The following is a 20,476-nucleotide window of genomic DNA, read 5'->3' on the forward strand; positions in this document are numbered from 1 at the left end:
TCTAATGGGAAAGGTAGAAAATGTACAAGGTCAGACAGGTAATTTCAGTAAAGACATGGAAACTATAAGACAGAATCAAATAAAAGTATCATAATAGGAAACAAATAAACAGACATGAAGAATTCTTTCAACTTGCACCTGATTAAACTTAACACAAGACCAGGAATAATCAGTGAGCTGGAAGATAGGTAAATAGGAATGACCCCAGTGGAAATTTAGAGAGAAAAACAGAAAGAAATAAAAAGTACGGAGAATTCAAGAGCTGTGAGACAACATCACAGAAAGCAATAAAAACTATGGAGAATACAAGTGCTGTGGAACAATAGCAAACAGTCTAACATATTTGTAATTGGAGTCTCAGAAGGAGAAGAAAATGTGCACAACATAAAATACACACTGGACAAAATAATAACTGGGAATTTTACAAATTATTGATACACACCATATCAGAGACCCAAGGGTCACAGAGAACACCAAACTTGATAAATACCAAACAGAACAAATCAAAACGAAAATGTTAAACCTACCTGGGTGTTCAACCTGCTGAAAACCGAAGACGAGAAAATCTTGAATGTGGCCAGGGGAAAATACCACTTTACCTACAGAGGAGTAAAGATAATAATTAGAGATTTCTTGTCAGCAACCATACAAACAAGAAGTCTAAGGAATATGTCTTTTAAAGTGCTAAAAACAAACAAACAAAAAAATAGTCAACCTAGATTTTACATACACCTTGAAAATATACTTCAAAAGTGAAGGACAAGCTTACCCTTCCCCCTGGGACAAAATAAGAGAGTGGCGTGGATTTATATATACTACCAAATGTAAAATAGATAGCTAGTGGGAAGCAGCTGCATAGCACAGGGAGATCAGCTTGGTGTTTTGTGACCACCTAGAGGGGTGGGAATAGGGGGGGGGGAAGGGAGATGCAAGAGGGAGGAGATATGGGGATATATGTATATGTATAGCTGATTTACTTTGTTATAAAGCAGAAACTACACACACCATTGTAAAGTAATTATACTCCAATAAGATGTTAAAAAAAAAAGTGAAGGACAAATAAAGAATCTCACAGATAAACAAAACTGAGATAATTAATTGTCAGGAGATCTACTCTATAAGAAATGTTAAAGATATTCTTCAAGCAGCAGAAATTACATCTTGTGAAAATTTGACCTATTCAAAGAAATAGAGCAACCAAAAACAAATAAATAAAGGTGAAATATATTTTCTTATTTTATTGCTCTAAAAAAATAACTGATCTTTAAAGCAAATTTGTATCAAAGTATTTTGTTCTCATAGTATATGTAAAACTGAAATATATGACAAAAAGTGGCACAGGGGGAGAGAGAGGAATTAGGAATTTACCACTATAAGACTCTAACACTACACACTACATGTGTGAAGGTGTATAATATCATTTGAATTTAGAATCAGATTATTTAAAATGTATATTGTAAACTGTGGGCAACCACTAAAGTAGATTTTTAAAAGAAGTATTAAAATTAGTCAATAGAGAAGATTAGCCTAGAATTGTTTTAAAAAAAAACTCAATTCAGGCAAAGGAAGGAAAAATAAAGGAGTTAAAAAAGAAATAGAAAACAATGAAAAAATTAGAAAAGAGCTAGCAAAGAGGTATAATTTAATCTAACCACATCAATAATCATATTAATATTGTTGGTCTAACCAGGCCAGTTAAAGTACAGAGATGGTAAGATTAGAATAGAAGTAAGACAAATTAACCAAATCTGACACAATATTCACATGTAGTGAGATAAAAACTTGTCACTGTTAATGGCTGGTTTTGAATTTTTTATATATATTATGAGATTTAACCTCTGTGCATGAATGCATTTTTAAATATAGGTTGGCCACATCACATTGTTCATCTGTCACTGATAAACTATAAAATTTTTAACTGAAATGAAAACTTCAGCCATATTTCCTCTTTTAATTGATTATTTTCATATTTGCTACTACCAAGATGATACTTACAAAAACTTTCAAAGTTATTCAGTGTCTTCTCAAAAAAGTCATATTATTTGTGTCTACTTTCTTGTATTCAACAGAATATTAATATAATTGCAATTACCCTACTATGCTGACTAGTCAATGTTAATGATTTCTACTGGACAATTGCAGCTAAAATTATTACGGCATTGTTCTGCTGAGCATAGAACCATTAAAAATTACTAAAGTTCAAGTTACATGAGGTGGTTAAATAAAATATATAATACAAATCAAGCACATTCTCCTATGACACATTAACTACATCTAGAAACTTTATATTCAGCTTCGTAGAAAGACAAGTTTTTGTAAGATTCTCCTTAAATTGGTTGCCCTGTCTTTCCCTTTGATATTATGAGGTAAATTTTCCTTCAATACACTCATTGTCCAAAGCACCAAGCAGGTGGAGAAACTTTCCAAACTAAAGAAATCCTATTAACGTAGCATAATATAATGAGAGGTTGAATTTTCAAACCTCCGTCTTTGAAGATGAAAAGGTGCAGAACTGAAGACTGAAGATGAATTTAATAATTTTGATGACTACTCTCCTATGTTTAAAATCATTATTAGGTCATTAGGAATATTGTCCTTGTAAAGTTTGCAAATTGGTTATTGTATTTTCATGGATATTATGTAATACACATGACTCGACTTATGCCATTGGTTTTTCGTTATTATATTGAGCAGATTTCTTTTAGAAGCAAATACAATCTTAGGTGCAAATAATAGTGAAAATGAACGGTAGACAGGTCTTTTTTACACAAGGGCTGTGTAGTAGAAGAAAAATCTATGAATAAAACTAAGATATAACTACTCTACAAAGAGCATACAATAAGTGCTAAATGTTCTTTCTTTATTGGAAAAAGGGGGAAATATTACATTTGTCTCAGATAATTTTACTCTGGAAGGATTTTTTATTCATCCTGCTCCATGAAAAATGTAGATAACATCCAAAGAAACCTCAATCTTTGGGCAAGTTATTAAGTGTCATTGTCATGATATACTTTTCTGTGTCCCATATTACCTTTCTTTCTCTACCCTGGGCAATCAAATCAAGTCAGAATTGAAAGCTCCAATTCAATTCTGTCAGTTTGTTCCGTTGTATGGAGCTGTTCCTATTGTGAATCAAAATTCTAAGCATCCTATAAATGACAGAAAGTTAAATTATTACAGCTCCAATTACTGAGAAAATATTCCTCAGATAAGTAGAGTGAAGCAGGATGGCTAGAAAAAAATGCAATATTCCCATCAATGATGCATAGAACTAAGTAAAACGCACTGTATTGAATAAAGCAGAGTATGTAAAACCTAATAGTACTTATCTTCTTACTTTTATTTATCAATTGCTTTTTCCATTATTATTTTCATTTTGAGAATGAATTATGAAATTTTTATAGTTAGCTACAGGATTTTATTTAAATCAACCAAACAAGCATTTACCAAGTACCTACTAAGTGCAGCAAGCTCTGCTGAGGATATGGGGATGAACCAAAAGATCTCCTGCTAAAAAATTCAGAAATTGAAAGAGGAAACAGATACAAAGATATATACAAAAGAGCATGAGATGTGTTCTAACAAAGACAAGACTAATGTGTTAGGGAAATATGAAAGAAGACTGCTTTGGGTGGCAGCAGGATGTCAAAGAAGGCTTTGGAAATGATGATCTAACATTTGGTGAAGCAGCTGGAGTCGGTTAGGCAAAATAGTTGGGGGTGGTCTTCCTAGACAGAAGAGGCAGACGTCCCAAACATCACAGAAAGGAAGGTAGGGCAAATGCAACAGTCACAAGTGATCCAGTATGAATTGAGCGAAAAACAATGAAGAAAAATCAGCAAGGGAGGGAAGTAGCCAGGGGCCATATAATGAAGATGATTCTCTGTCATGAAAATAAGTCTTGTTTTAGCTTCTGAGGAATAGGGAGCTGTTGGTAAGCATTACAACAGGAATGATGTGTCTACAGCCACTATGAGTCCTGCCCTTTGGGCACAGAGATGAGTCTGCCAGGCAATGGATAAGTGGTTGGTGAAAGCCAGGCCTCATTCTCTTCAGCAATCTGTGTCCTCTATCTGGGGGTCCTTCAGCCTGTGGGAAAGCACACCTTTTTGTAATCTCTGGGCAAAGGGGAGGCTTCTTTTGAAATGGGTTTAGAGATTAGGAGATATGATCTTTGCAACCGCCCTGTGAAGAAAGAATTTTCTCTATCTTATAATTGAAACTACTGAAGCTCAAAGGAATCAGCACAAGAATGGTGAAGAACAAGGACTTCAGGTTTGAAACCAGTAGCCCCTGCTTGCTGGTGATCAGATCTCTAGCAAATTACTTCACAGCTCTGCATCTCAATTCTACCGTGTTTAAAATAGGGATGAGAACTACCTATCACAAAGGGTTGCCATTGCTATTAATTTATTATTAATGAATGATTTAACGTAACAGGATCAAAACAGTGCCCGGAACATCTGAACTACTCAATAAATATTAAGGACTCTGTTGGCCCACATCAACTAAGTAATAAGAGATGGATTGAGAAACCCAGCCTTGACTCTTGGTGAATTAAATTTGTCTACCTAGATACATATTTTGGATATTTAAATTTTATAGTAAACTGTTGTAATGTTAAAACATAACTCGATTACGTATACGACACTTATGGATGGCGGAGAGTGTAATCCTGAGTAGACTCCAGAGCAACTGGGACTAAAATGTATCTCCAGATGTAAGCGCAGCAGTACCTCAGCTTACGAGAGCAGTAGGCTGGACCCTTAAATGTTTACTAGTATCATGGACAAAATAAAAAGCAAGGAAGAGGGAGAACAAATGTTTGAATGATTCAACATGGTAGTAAGACTTCCATCAGGGGGAATCATAAAAGGTGTCTGAAAGATTTTATTTAATACCAGCACGAGTCCACAATTCTTCTGAGACTTCTTAATCAACACAGAAGCCCGCTGAGGACTAAGAGAGGGCCAGAGGCTAAATGACCTGAAGAATCCATCTTTGCTATAATATGACACTTTTCAATGGATGTATGAAATTTACTTCCACACAATGTTCTGTAAACTGAACATTGCAACATTCTGGATAATATTTTTTTTTCCCCTTCGTTAAGATGCTTGAAGTTTGCTATAGAAAATACACCAAAAACCAAATACAATCGGAACACAAAAGCAAAGACTGTCTTCTGTAATTCAAGATTTAAAGGAGGAAGTATGAAGGCAACATAAATTGATGCAACATACAAATTTTCAACATCAGAAACTACTTAATGTCCCTTCGGTCATATCAATACACATATCGATAGACACCAGATACTTGGTGGTGCCAGCATCAGGGGACCAGAACTGACCACCAGTGGCTGGTGATTCAGTCCTGGTTGGGATGCATTACCTCCTCACACTGATTCTTTTTTTGTGATTTACTCATTTTAGTTTCTCTTTTGATATAGCTGTCTTTGGGAAATGGCTATGCTGCTTGGTTTTGTATTGGTCTTTTTGTTTTGTGTTGGGTTTTTTTGTATGGTTGTTTTGTCTGTTTGTTTTGGTAACCACACAGGATGCAATATTTATTTTGAGCAAAACTAGGTCTTCATCTACTTTGTTTCTCAGCCGTCTCACCTCTCGGGCCATGTGCTAATTCATCCTCTCCCACTCACTTTGTGGTAAAAGATATTCTGGTTGTAACTCTTGTGTTTTATTTTTTAAATTAACAATCCTCTATTAGACTCATACCGGAGGTATTCATTATGAAAGTTGAAGTTTCACTCTGCTTCTGCTTTATTCAGAAAAATACGTACGTCTCCGTATTGAATTTGACTTATTACTATTGATAAACATGCAATAATTCATCCTTTTCTACTCATGATGTCTCTCCTAATTGATTTCCTTTGTTGGATAATTAAGAAGTTCAAGTGACTGGTGAATATCCAAGATAGTTTCTTTATGTTGAGAGATTGTTCTCAGGTGCAGCACTTAAAAGAAGAAAACACGAGACTCTTTCACCTCCATTCAAATGCTGTGCAACTATTCATTTGTAAAACTTCTAGCAGAAGTCAGAAAATTAGATTGAATAAGGAATGGAGCCGAGGAGAGATACTCTGTTCAGGCATGATGTCCTCCATAATGAAACCACACAAAAACATAATACAGGATAAAAAATATATATATTTTTTAATGAATTGTCACACCCTAAAATGGGCTCATTATTTTAATCCTGAGTCAACTGTGCATACTGATAAGGCAACCAAAAAGATCAAAACACTATAAGTAGTGAAGACAGGAAGGCTGAACTCTCTCCAGTCTGAATATCTAAGGGGAGCCATGATCAAACTCCCCACAGAGTATAAAACAGGGAAGGGCATATAGGCCTAATCAGTCTTGGTGAATGGATCAAATCCTGGCCAAATGAAGCCATTCATTGACCTGTGAAAGTGCCATGATGTTTCATGTTTCTGGCCTTTGTGCATACCATCCCTTCTGCTTGGGATAATGTCATGCATATCTACCCAACAAACTACTACCAACTTCTGAGAAGACTATAAGGGTCCCACCTTTACTAAGCCAGACTCCTCTTTCTTGGGAGGAAAATAACCTGTGCGTATCAACAACTGCAAATATTTATTGGATGAGTGAATACAACACACAAAGTAAAATTTAGTCAACAAATCCCAAAGTGAATGCATTCATTTAAAAATGTGACACATGTTATCTTAGGAAGAGATATAAAAGCAAAGGATATGTTACAACAAAAGTTGTAAACACATAAATGGGGGTCAGTGATATAAAGTAGCTGAAGATAAATGTACAGATCTATAGAAGCTAAAACAGTTACTAAAAAGATGATACAGATATTTACACTAATTACATAATTTTTGTGATTCAGTCAATATATGAGAGCACTACAGAGTTTTCCAAAATTTAGCTATGGCATCAATATTAGAAACTAAACTATCTGGTAGACTTTTTCCATCTTTCTTTGTTTCAAATGTGACATAATATTTTAAGTGTTCTCAGATTAGAATTTCTACAATTTCTCAAATTTGACAGATAAAGTATAAAATAATATATCCCACTAACAATGTTTTTCTGTGTTAAAGTATTTTTCCTCATAAGCGTTGCTAACAATTGAACAATTTAAAATATATTAAATACCAGTTTGTTTTGTTCACTCAATACATTTATTATTTATTTCCACTTATAATGGTTTAGACATCTAAAGTATTAACAAATATGGTAGCAATTTGAACAGTTTTTAAGGTAAGGAAAACTGTCATTGCCCATAACTGGGTTTTTTTCTGAGATAAACGACATGAAAGTTACATCAGATGAATTTCTGAGCCATAATACTTGTGGTTATACTCATATGACAGATGTAATGTGAACTATTAATCTGACTGTATGGAATTTCTCTCCAATTACCAATCAGGATTAATCTCAGCAAGTTCCAAGGGCATTCTAACCTTCCAAGACCACTGATGTGTTATATAATTGGCAATTCCATCTTTAATACATTTCCAGCAGCACCTAGAAAATTAGTTAATATCAATATTTTAAAAATGTGTTATTACATTGCTGACCTGGTTCCTTCAATGAAGATTTAAGACTCAATAGCACAATTTCTAAAAATAAACATGTTTTAATTTAAATGTTTGTCTTTCCCTTCCATAACATACTTCATATTTCCTGAAAACTAAAATTTCCTCATCACAAGTTAAACACATTTAGAAGATATTCAGCATGATTTCCCTGTTTTCTCTCTCTCTCTGTACTCGATAATGACCTTCAGAGCCTCTTAGAGTGGAAATCCTAAGGGTTCCCTTGCTTGGGGGAAAGGGTACTGTTTTGTTTTCCATTCTTGCTAAATCACAGCTTTTGAGCTCAGAACTGCAGGACACACCAGTAAAAGGAACGAGATTAGAGATGCTAAGGAGATAGAAGTGCAAAGAAGATACAGATTCACAATGCTCTGAACAGGCAGTAACCCGGTCCTCTCAACAGATCTAGCTGACGTGCCAATATTTTTGCCATTTCTACACTTTAGTAAGTGCTGGATAACACGCCAGAAGTTGCACACATAGATACATGAATTCTATTTAATCCTTACAATAGCCTGACCTGCATTTATAAACTGAGGAGGGTATTATGGAGCACAAGCCTGGCATCTGAAGAGCTCTGAATCAAATCCCAGACTATCTGACTCCAGTCCCTTGCTGCTCATACCAGGCACCCATTGATTCAGAGCAGAGTTGCATTTTACATTGAGATTAAGCTCAAAGTCAGATGTTAAAATGAAAATTGCTAGAACTGAAAATCATCAATTAAATCACTTCAAATCATCTTGTAATCCCCCAGGACCTGGGAACTTGGCATCTAATTTTTCTAGAATAACCATAGTTAGTTTTCTTAGCATTTTCTCTTTTGCATGGGCAACGGAACGTCAAGCAGGTAAATTGGAAAAGGGGAGAGCCATATGCACCCCTTCTCTCCCACGTTCTGTTATGCTTCAGGACACTAGCCAATCCTTTTCCCCGTAGCCACAGGGATATTGACTTTTGATGACCCATTCATTGAGACACAACTAAGAGGTCTAAGGAGAAAAAAATCTGTCACACTATGTTTGTTATAATTACTTTGTGAACATACAAATGAAGAGTATGTATAAGTCATTTTAGGCTCTTAACCCTAAATTACTCCTGATATTTACTATGTTTGTTACTTCGCCGATGACAGTCACAGGACACTTTTCTTTGCTAGTTCTCCATTCTAAAAATATCTCTTTAATCAAAATCCTAAGCTTTTTTAAGTGAAAAAGAAAGCCAACACAGCAGATTCATAATGTAATCCATTGTCAATCCAGCTTGCTGCCAAATTAAATAAAAATGAAAATATCAAATAAACAAAAGTTCTTTCCTTTCTCCACATGTCCACATGTCTGGTATAGAAGTGTTAAATTTTAATGACAGCAAAATATAATTCTTGGAAATGTTTTCAGTTATGTGTTTTCTACAAACAACTTCGTACCAAAATGTCACAGTTTAGGCAAATCTCAAAATGCTTTATTTTCACCCACTGAAAGTGGTTGATAGTTTATTATTTCCTAGCCACCACTGGGAGAACTCTCACATATATAATATAATATATAATATATGATATATAATATATAGTATATAATAAATATATATGCATGATTAAGTCAAATATACACAGAGTTATTTTTTCTTGAAACATTGAAAAATGTGTTGCCATAATGCTTGATTAGTTTAAAAAAGTAAGTACCATTTCTTCCTCTAGTAGTTTCATATTTTTATCATATTGTTTTAATGATTCTTTCTCTGGAAATTTGTAGTGACAAATCCAACCTTGAGCTTTTAATTCTTCTTCACAATGTATGAAAAATTCCCAAATGGAAATTAGCTTTCACTTATCTGTTGCTACCTAAGAAATTATCCCAAAATTTACTTAAACAGTGGTAATCATATTGAAACATATACATCAAGTCAACAGTGTTCTATGACAATCGTATCTCCATAAAGCTGGGAGAGAACAGCATTTTATTTGCTCCCGACTCTGAGATCTGGAACTCTGCAAGGCTCGGCTGAGCAGTTCCGCTGCCCAGGGTGTGCTCCACTGGGCTCTCCTCTAGCAGCACTGAGCTGTGGCTCACTATGGCTGCAGGTTCTAAAATGGCCCAGCACCTTGGCCGGCAGCTGCTGGTGGCCGTCTTCTGGGAGTTCAGCTGGGACCGCCAGCGGGTGAGGCAGCATGACCTGCCCTCCACTGTCTGCCTGGGCTTCCTCACAGCATGGAAGCCACCTTCCGAAGAAGGAGTATCCCCAGTACCCGAAAGCAGAAGCTGCACATCTCCTAAAGCCAGCCTTGGAAGTAACATAACTTCTCTTCTGTTTGGTTATATTCATTCATTTGTTTTATTTTTTTATTCCACATATGAGTGATAACATACAGTATTTGTCATTCTCTGTCTGACTTATTTCACTCAACATAATACCCTCCAGGTCCATCCATGTTGCAGCAAATGGCAGAATTTCATTCTTTTTATGGCTGAGTAATATTCCATTGTAAGAGGCACACATTACCAGGTATAAAATAAATAAGCTACAAGGATATATTGTACAGCACAGGGAATATAGCCAATGTTTTATAATAACTTCAAATGGAGTATGATCTATAAAAATTTGAATCACTATGTTGTACAACTGAAACATATATAACATTGTAAGTCAACTATACTTCATAAATAAATAAATAAAATAATATGAAGGGGAAAAAAAACCTTTTCTTTTGCCACAAATTATTGTGCAAAGTTCAAAGGAAGTGACAGATGCAGCCAAGAGAAGAAATATACAGCCCCGCTTGATAAAGAGATTCAAGGTAACCATGCAAAAAAGCCTTTAAAATGGGAAGTACTGGGAATTCCCTGACAGTCCAGTGGTTAGGACTCTGCACTTTCACTGCATGAGGGCCTGGGTTCAATCCCTGGTCAGGGAACTAAGACCCCGCAAGCCATGTGGTCAAAAAAAAAAGAAAAAAAATGGCAAGTACTGCTGTCATCAGTTTTGGAAATCCAATCTACCATGGAACCTTTTCTCAAGTAACTCTCTTAAATTCAAAAAAGTTAACCAAAAATCAAATATATTTTTGCATAGTTTATTTTGTTTAATGGTATAAAAACTTCTGCTTCAAGAAATTCTTGAAAGACAAGAAAGAAATATGAGACAATCTCATCTCCATAATTCTGCCTTTTTAAGATTATATCATGAGAACTTACAGAATTGTTTTTACCACATTCAAATTTACAATTTGAAAAGATCACCAAGGTTCCTGGAAGAAGAATAAATTGTGGTGAAATGAGTCAGAGGTGATAAGACTCAATTTGAAGGAGCTCTATTAAAAAACATAGTTCATGTGACAATCTGATAGTTTGTACTATGGTCATTTGCATAGAGATGAAGATAAATGAGCACATTTTGAACAGTTTATTTAATTTTACAGCATACCATTTTTCATATTATAATGCCTCTAAAGCTGGGATGTATCTTATAACTGATGGTTTATCAATTTGGCAACTTTGTTTCTCCTCGGTGTTAAATAACTTATGCTACAACACATGGCATCTTAGATGCAAAACTGTATATGGTACTTTGGGTGGTACCAGGTACGTACAGCAGACAGTAGCTAATGTTTTGTGAACTGAATGACAGCTACATTTGATTATTTTCACCAATTATGTATTTTTGAAATATTATATATAGAGGCAACTTAACTGTATCATGTGATTGGCATTCCTGAATTTTTAACTGATGTAATAACTATTTCCAGGATCTGACCACAAGTGACCAGATATGATCATGTAGAGTTGGCATAATGCCTTTAAATTGTTTTCTTTTTTTTTTTTTATTCAATTTGACTATTTTTGGTCAAAAATTTGAAGAAATACATTAAATGTTCTTTGTAGCAAATGTTTTGTCCTACGTGAGGTGGAAAATTTTCGCTATGCTTTAACATTCTTCTCAAAATACAGCTTGAGGAGCAGTCCACAAACAAAGACAAGTTGTAAGAGGTGAAAATGAGATAGGGCACCGTCACCAAACAGTATTCAGATGTTGCCCATTTTCACCCCAAGCCTTGCTAATTGTCTACTTTTTCACTCGTCACCAATTTTTTATCAAGCCTCTTTTTCAATAATAAGTAGTCTTTCTAAAAATGATTTAAAAGGCTAAAATATCTTAATAGAAGGTTAGAAAATCTTACTTTGTCCAACATAAGTCCAACTGTATTTTGATGAATAATGATAAACACATCTGTTGTATAGAATTTCAATGACTTCAAATTAATTAACGCAAGTTATCAAAAGGTCCCCACTGAAGAGAACCTCAAACGCTATGTGTTATACCTGAATTCTCATCATATTTATTTTTCCATGGGACAATTTAATGGTATTAAAATTATCAAAACAACATAAGATGTAGTAACTAATTTCTTTTAAAATTACAATTTATTTTCGGTAGCTCTCTTAGTCAAAGACACAATTTATGTTCAGGTTACTGCAGTCCCTGCGATAGTGTATCAAAAATTTATATTATTACTGGTTCAAACTTCTTAAAGAGTTACTACTTGAAGTCACTTCAGCTACCTGGTATTTGGTGGTTTTACCCTGTTAATTAAAGCCACATGCTCTGTAGTTATGATACCTGGAGAGGATAGATTTTAGAGTTGTGTAACTGATTTAACCAAATAGTATTCTATGAAGGAATAGAACAGATCTTACTGAGTTTGATTCCAATGTAATGCTATTCTTGATGTATAGATAACATTGCTGAGCCTATGTCAGAGAGATATATGTTTCATTTTTTTCCCGGTAAATGGGATGGATTTCCTCTCATCAGACCATACCTTCTTGCTCTGTCGTCCTTATAATCAATGGCCTTTGGCCTGTAGCTGGTTGGTGTTGGGGAGATGTTTAAATCCATGGATCAACACAAGCTAACCAGTCCATGCAGGAGTGGAACCCATGGTCCTGTCATGGCCTCCTTAGCCCAGTAGTCAGACGATTCCTGCCATCTAATCGCTGTTGTTTGCTCACCCAGCTGGAAAGACACTGCTACACGGAAGGGCAAAGGGCTTGGATGCTGGAATTATGACTTTCTCTTTTTGAAGTGTTTCCACCTCAAATTACAGGACAGCACTGCAACTTCTTTGACCCATCAGGCTAAACCACCAGGATAATGAGAAGTCCGATCCCAGCCCTGTGGATTCACTCAGAGATGGGTTAGGTCTGTCACCACACAGGGAGCTCTGCAGAACCTCACAGCAGCTTTATGCAGTCTGGCATGTCTCACTGTAAACAGAGAACTTTTTTACAGGATTGTATCATAGCTGCAATGGAATCCCTTGCTTATCGTAAACCAGTTGAATATAATAGTATTTATAAATTTATGGAAATTATCTTATTCTTTTAGGCTTATTTTCTAGAAAATTGAATAAAAAGAAATTCCATAGTAAAATTCTTTAAGAAGTCAAATATATCATGTTACTGTGATGTGTTATCATACCGAATGCTGGATATCATTAGCATATAGAAGGGATATCTGATTTAATCTGACATTTCTTCAGTTGAGTAAAAAATAAAATCTAACAACTCTTCATTAATTTTGGACATATAGGGGCTTCCCTGGCTGTCCAGTGATTAAGACTCTGTGCTTCCACTGCAGGGTGCACAGGTTCAATCCATGGTCAGGGAACTAAGATCCCACATGCTGCGCGGTGCAGCAAAAAAAAAAGAAAAAAAAAAATTGGACATAGAGATAAATTAAATCCAATGTTTTACACTTGATTTTCAAATTTAAGATAGAATGACATTAGAAGTTATCTAGTTGGATACCTTAAAGGCATTTATTTAGTTGGATTCCTTAAAGACATCCTTCAGAATACAATTTAAAGAAGAAGCTAGTAAGTTATTCTTTATAGTATGTTTATCTGCTTCATAACTCATATGCAGAAATATGATTTCCCCATGAACCAAAGGTAATTTAACATTTTTGAGGTTTCTGGATTTGAAAATAGTACCTGTATATCATGACTATTTATCATTCATGAAACGTAAGTGTACTAGCAATTTTCAAAGTTAGTCATTTTTACTAATGAAGGGAATCTCATACAGAAGTGGGCATAAAAGAGTTAAATAACCAAACAAGCACTCAGTGCATCCAAGGGGAAAGTATGATGGTGCAAACAGAAGTGAAATTAAATGACGGTGTCTAAAGAGTGGCAGACATTTGTTGAGGTAACATTTAACAGGAAATTATACAATAGCCAAAACACCACAGCAGCTGAAAGAGACAACTTATTTCCAGGTATTTATAAGAAAGTGCAGGAGGGATTTTCACATTGAACACTCCAAGTTCCAACTTTTGATCTGTGTGGTGGTAGCTAGTGAGAATAAAAATAACCAGTTAATGAAGCTTTTTCAGTTTAAATTATAGACACTGGATTTGCAGATACTCAGTGATTACTTCAGATCTGCAATGAGTACGTCATGTCGTATACACATCACGATGAGATGTCGACCAGCCCAGAAAGTCTCTGGGTAACATGCTGACTATGAGTTTCCATTGACTACAAAGGTCATGAAATGAGATTTAAAAAACACAATTTGCAGATCACCAATAACATTCATTGCCAGTGAACCTAAGACTGAAAAACTTGTGTTTCATCCTCCAGGGTCCAAAAAGCAACAATTATAAAACTAGAAATTGGAGCAGCTATATTCTAACTTATTGCCACAGATTACGGTTGTCTTTCTACATTCCATCCTGCCAGCCCCCCAATTTCAGTATGTCACCGCTAGGAATAAACTGCAACTGTCAGAGCTTTGAAGAGGATAAGGACTAAGGGTTTATACTTACCCTGGGATGGGAAATTTCCACCAGTAAATCTATAAGCAGATTCAGAGAGAAAAAAAACCTTTGAGGCAATAAATATAGGACTTGATCTTTGTTTCAAGTATCAGATTGCCTAGAAACTAGAAGAGTCTCCCATCTCATGCAGCTCTAGGTGATGGGCATAGACACTGGTAATGGACTGAGAAACTAAGCATGTTGAACTGTGGTCTCATTCTAGAACTCCAAAAAACAGCTCACGAGAATTGTCCCAAGGAAAATCCATATGCTAGGTTGGCAAACAAAGGATCTGAGTATACAGTACATCACTTTTCCGAAATAGCAAAGAAAAAAAAAAGCCTATAATAAAAACTAGAAAAATAAAGGGAAGAAGAGAACATGCTGAAAACTCAAGAAAGAAGAAATGTCTGAAAAAGAGTTATGTATTACAGGATCCAGAGTTACAGTTTAAAAGCAAGCAAGCCTTATGAACAAGTAGTAAGTAGTTTTACGGAGAATACAAAATAAAAACAAAATTGGAGAAAAAAAAGAGAGAGATCCAGAGGGCAGGAAATTAAGAACTATGGATATTCCTTAAGAAAATAAAATGTGCTACAGAAGCAACTTTAAATTAAATTCTTGTTAAAAAATAATCATTAATAAATAAATGAATGAATAAATATCCAAATGAATAAAAATCAAAAGGAACCTCTGGGTATTCATTGTTGCCCAAAAAGGAGTAATTGGCATGAGAATTATTTTCCTGCTTTAAACAACTAAAATATTGGACAAATACAAAAAATGATACTTTTAGCAATTGGGCAGCAAGCAGCACAGGACTGTGAACCTTAAAAGAAAGAAAACAAATGAGGGGACTATATTCTCGGGCTTTTTGCTTGGAGGCAATATCTGAACTGCGCTGAAGGGAAGGAAAACACACTCTGAGCTGGGGGTAGCAGGGGAACGGAGAAACATAGGAGCTCACAGAGGCCAAAGCAGCTGGGATCTGCAGGACAGAGTATTGAAAAGGAGGGAGTTATGCAGAGAAAAAACTCCACTAATCTGCATAGCATTGTCATAAGTCATTGATGTATTAAATGAACAAACAAAAAAGCCCCTCAAAACAGAGCATATAGATTAGGAGGATATAAAAGAAAGTATGAGCATAAATTATATTTTTTCTTTGATATTTCTTTATTTTCTACGTTTCCACACTTATCTTAGGTGACATAAAATTGAACCAAAGAAACTATATAATAAAAGCAACAAACATGTATGTCCTCTACATAGTACTCAGCGGTCAACGTAGAGGCAAGGGGACCTGCAAGATTAAATATCCCTTAACTTCTAAACTTCTCCGTCTTAGAACAACTCTCTTCTTGCCGGAATGAGATACTATTTTTCCATCCCTAGAATAGTTATGGTACTTTAAGAACTTTGTTTTTATTGGGAAAAAAAGCTTCAAATCATAATGCATTTGCTAAGTAATTATAATTTAGTGTGGACACTTTAAAGTTCCAAATGCTTTTCCTTTCACTCCTGGATTTACAAAAGAAAACCTTCTCCACTAAAGTGTTTACCTTTTCTCATTTTTATTTTCCTTAATACAGAAAATCAACATGGTAAGATGGCTAATTTTAAATCTTTCTTAAAATTAATATCAAGTTGCAGTGTTATAGAAAACTCACAGACACTGTAATATAAGATGCGGAATAGCGGGGGTGGGGGTGTAAAACAGGCATGTGTCAATACTGGGTCCTATTTACAGTAAAACATGGCTCTACTTTTCAAGGAAACAAGAATTGTACAGTATCAGCACTCCAGAATAATTATCAACAATGAAAATGTAGCCAATCTAATAATTCCAGGACACAAACAGGTTTAGAATGTATCCAGCACTACACAGAACCAGGATTGGGATCCGTCAGAACCCCCCTTTGGGTCTACAGGCCCTTAGGCAAATATGTTAGTTGAGGTCCCTGCCTACAGTATATGCATGATTTTTGAAATATTACAAAAAGATACTCTACATCAATAATTATTAGGAGAAGACAAATTAAAACCACAATGAGATACCATTTCACACACATTAGGATGGCTATTATTCAAAAAAGAAGACAAACAAACAAAAAGAAACCTTGTGTATTGCTACTGGGAATGTAAAATGGTGTAGCCAGTATGAAAAGCAGTATGGTGGTTCCTCAAAAAATTAAAAAGGATTACCAAATGATCCAGCAACTCCACTTCTGGGTATATACCCAAAAGAATTGAAAATGGGAACTTGAAAAATATATTTATATAGTCATGTTCATAGCAACATTATTCACACGAGCCAAAATGTGGAAGCCACCGAAATGCCTATCCCTGCTCAGAGCTCTTTGGAAGGATACACGTGACTGGTCACCAGGAGCTTTTCTCTCCCGTCTGTCAGCTCCATTCTCCTGTTTCATTTTATTGATGCATCACTCAGCTACCCCAAGGGAAGCGGTCACAGAAACTTATAACTTCAGTTTTACAACCGAAGTTACATATTCCGCAAATTAAACAACGAAAACAAACACAGGAACAGAGTGCATGCCCTCTACATGTGTCCCTTGGCAATGGGGGGAATCAGCAAAAATGAATTGATCTTGATACACTAAATTCAGGGCCAGGCACAATTTCCCCTCACATTAGACGTTCTCATAATGTGAATTCCTATCCCTTTGATTTGTATCACTATAGACATTTCCTAGATTTCAAATGCATTGAAGAACGTCAATGCTTAACAAAATTAAGTTATGAATATATAAATGAAGTTACTGTACTTAAAATATTTGGTATCTTGTGTTCAGAACATTCTAATATATTTTTAAGGTTTGCTTTTGGTTTTTATCAGAAAGCTCCCTGGCTTCTAACTTTCCAATGAGTCTCCATTAATTATCCAATATTAACTAGATTTCTTAACTTCTCCTTCAAGGCTTTTTACGATCCACTCTCCAGCTGCCATGGTACCTCTTCTTCCAATTCTGTAGCATCAGCCTTCTGTCCCTCAAGGAAAATAATGATGCCATTCATCAAACTGCGCCCATGTGCCAATCACTCTGCATCATGTTTGGATTAAGTAGCATGACCAGTCCTCTGGAAATAGATAGCTGAGGTTCAGAAACTTAAGCAACTTCACCTAATGACACAAAATGACTGTAAATTTCAGTTGAATTGTAAAGGTCAGGCTCTTTGTACTTTGAAAGTGTTGGCTTGTTTCTCTTAAAGAAGCAAAGTACCACCTGCCTGTTTATACAATCTTATGCATTTATTCACCACTGAGATATATGTTCACATCTTCCTTTCTTCTTCTTTCTCTGACTTCCCTCCTTTTATTCCCTCCTTTTTTCCAACCTTCTTTCCTCCCTCCCTCCCTCCCTCCCTCCGTTCCTTCCTTCCTTTCTTCCCTTTCTTCCTTTGTTTTTGAGAAATTACAGTTATTATTCTGATAATTAGTCTGCAGGAACAATTGACATATAAAAAACAAATTATGCTGTGTGCGTGTGTGTGTGTGCGTGTGCGCGTACAATTCATACATAGGCTACAAAAATTCAGTGCAGTCCCTGGTAATATTACAGAGGAGATGAAACTTGACAGAAGTCAATGGCCATGCATTACCTATTGATTGAGGACATTGGACATTTTCAAATAAGAATAAACTTTGCTCTCTCAATTACCTGGATTATAATTTATACCTAATCTTTATTTTATACCAGTCATTCTACATAGAAAGTATTTCTTTCCATAAATATATGCACTTCCAGTGATGCTTTGATTTTATATTTGCATTTAGAAAACAACTTAAAATGAGGAAGCAAGAACATGTTTATATTTATCTCTAGAAAATTTCCATCTGAATGGTGTTTGCTCCCCCTCTTAGACACCATGTCAGGCAATATTTTTCATCTGACGGCTTTAAGTGCATTTATCTGATGATATTGATTCTTTTTAATAGGCAAATATCTCTATAAAATGTGTTACATTTTCTCTAGTCATTAAGGATGTTTGCATACATTGCTAGAAATGAAATGCTGACCTCCTGCAAGTCTAAAAGAAACTCATTGTATAACACATGCTCTTTGTAAAACACCCGCCCTGGTTTTCAGTATTTTGTCATGAACTCTGCCTTGAACCACTTACCCCAGTCAAGGCCTAAGACTCCTCCTGGTATTTGGAGAGAGTCCACTTTACAGCAGGAGCTGAAGAGCTCTTCTCATAGACACTTTCTTTGTTTGGGGTTTTAAAAGGAGTTGAGCTCCAGTACAGAAAGCTCATTACATGCACTGCAAACAACTCCCCTTGTTCTAAGATCCCCATGCTGGGTAATCGTCACTGTAAACACATGTACATTTGAGTCCCTGGTAAGCCTTTTTTTTTCCCCAAGGGATGCCATTAGGTTTGGATTAAAATTCTGTCTTCTTGAAAATTATTGACATTCAGTCATAACAATTTCACCAGAGGTGATATAAGCCTTATTCAATAATGGAAATCTTGTGTTCCAAGGACCTCAGCAATACTAAGGGTCAGACATTGCCAGTGAATGCTTAAACTGAGTTTTCAGATATTAAGTGGGCATGGAAAAGTCAATTAAGCTTACTTGATTGTATCCTGAAAAAAAATTAATAAGGCAAGGGAGGGAGCACCGAAGCAGCCCAGGGAACAGAAAAAGCTGTTACTTAAAGAGTCTCATTGGTTGATTAACAGTTCACACAACTTTCCCTAAATGTCTTTTGACTCTCACTTATGTTTCTAAAAAAAATCTTTGTTACTTATTCCAAAGTATTCTTCACAAAGGCTATCTGTGCTGTCACTCCTGCCTTTCAAGAAGCCTCATGGTCTAAAAGCAAGGAGAAAGCATGTCTGTCTTTTAGAAAAGAATCCAAAGTCTCTTCTTAAATATAATACTTGGCAAAATACCAGCAGATAGTAAATATTCAAAAAGTGGTTTTGGTATAAATGAATGAATGAATCAGTCAAATAAATGACAGAGGTGTGAAGAAATTCTAATCAAATTGAAGCCCTTATGACAACTATCAGGCAGGTAATCTAGGCTGACATCCTAAAGAACAGACTAAAAAATCTAGTTTCAAGTTGTTTTCTTCAGACACTAGTGTGAAAATAACTCTTAATACAAGTATAAAACAACTCCTACAAAACCTTAGCATAACACACTTCATTGCTAGCTCTCCTTTCATGGCAATGGCAGTCACATGCCTGTATTGGGATGCAGTTTCCCCTAAAGTTACCACTGATTTGTTAGATCTCTGCATGTGGAAACATTGTCTTATTTTAATTTCATTTCTTCAATTCATATGGAGTCACTGACTACAGTCTGCTATAGTCCAGTTAGTAGAAGTTGCCTTTTCAAATGGTCTAAAATATATATGATGACCTATAACTAAATTTCTAAATTATTTAAGGCAGAAATCCATAAAATAAAAGGAAAATGTAAGATAGAATAGAACTGGGCTATGAAAATTATATTCTTAATGAGATTTAGTCTACATGCTCCTTAAAGATAGGGGGTCACATCTTATTTATTTCCGTATCTTTGGGACCTCGTCCAGGGTCCCATCATAGCTACCCCATTAGATTGTCTGGAATAGTTACTAATATCTTTAAAATATTTATTCATAAATAATTGAAGGAATGATTCTGTGTTCTCATTTAGGCCTATGCACATGAGCTTTCATTTTCTAGGTCTAGATATAATGTATCTTCAATTAGAGTAGGAGGTTAGGAATTGAAAAAGAGTCTTGAATTTTCCAAGATTTTATAAAATCTTAGAACTGTCCATTTTGGTTCACATGGAACCAGTAGAAGTTATCGTGTAAACTGGAAAGGTCTGCTGTAGCCAGGAAAAGAATTGGTGACCTTTATTTCAGTAATTTGGCCTCTATGCAGGTGGCAGCAGCAACAGATTCTTAAATAACTGCCACAGATTTAAGTGAAAAGATATGTATTATGTGCACAGGATGGGGGGAAAAAAAGAGGATTAAAAAAAGGACTTCCCAGTGTCCTGCAGGGAAAGGTAGTGATTTGTGTCATTGTGTCTTG

This window comes from Balaenoptera musculus, chromosome 18, assembly GCF_009873245.2.
Source record: "Balaenoptera musculus isolate JJ_BM4_2016_0621 chromosome 18, mBalMus1.pri.v3, whole genome shotgun sequence".
Taxonomy (NCBI): Eukaryota; Metazoa; Chordata; class Mammalia; order Artiodactyla; family Balaenopteridae; genus Balaenoptera; species Balaenoptera musculus.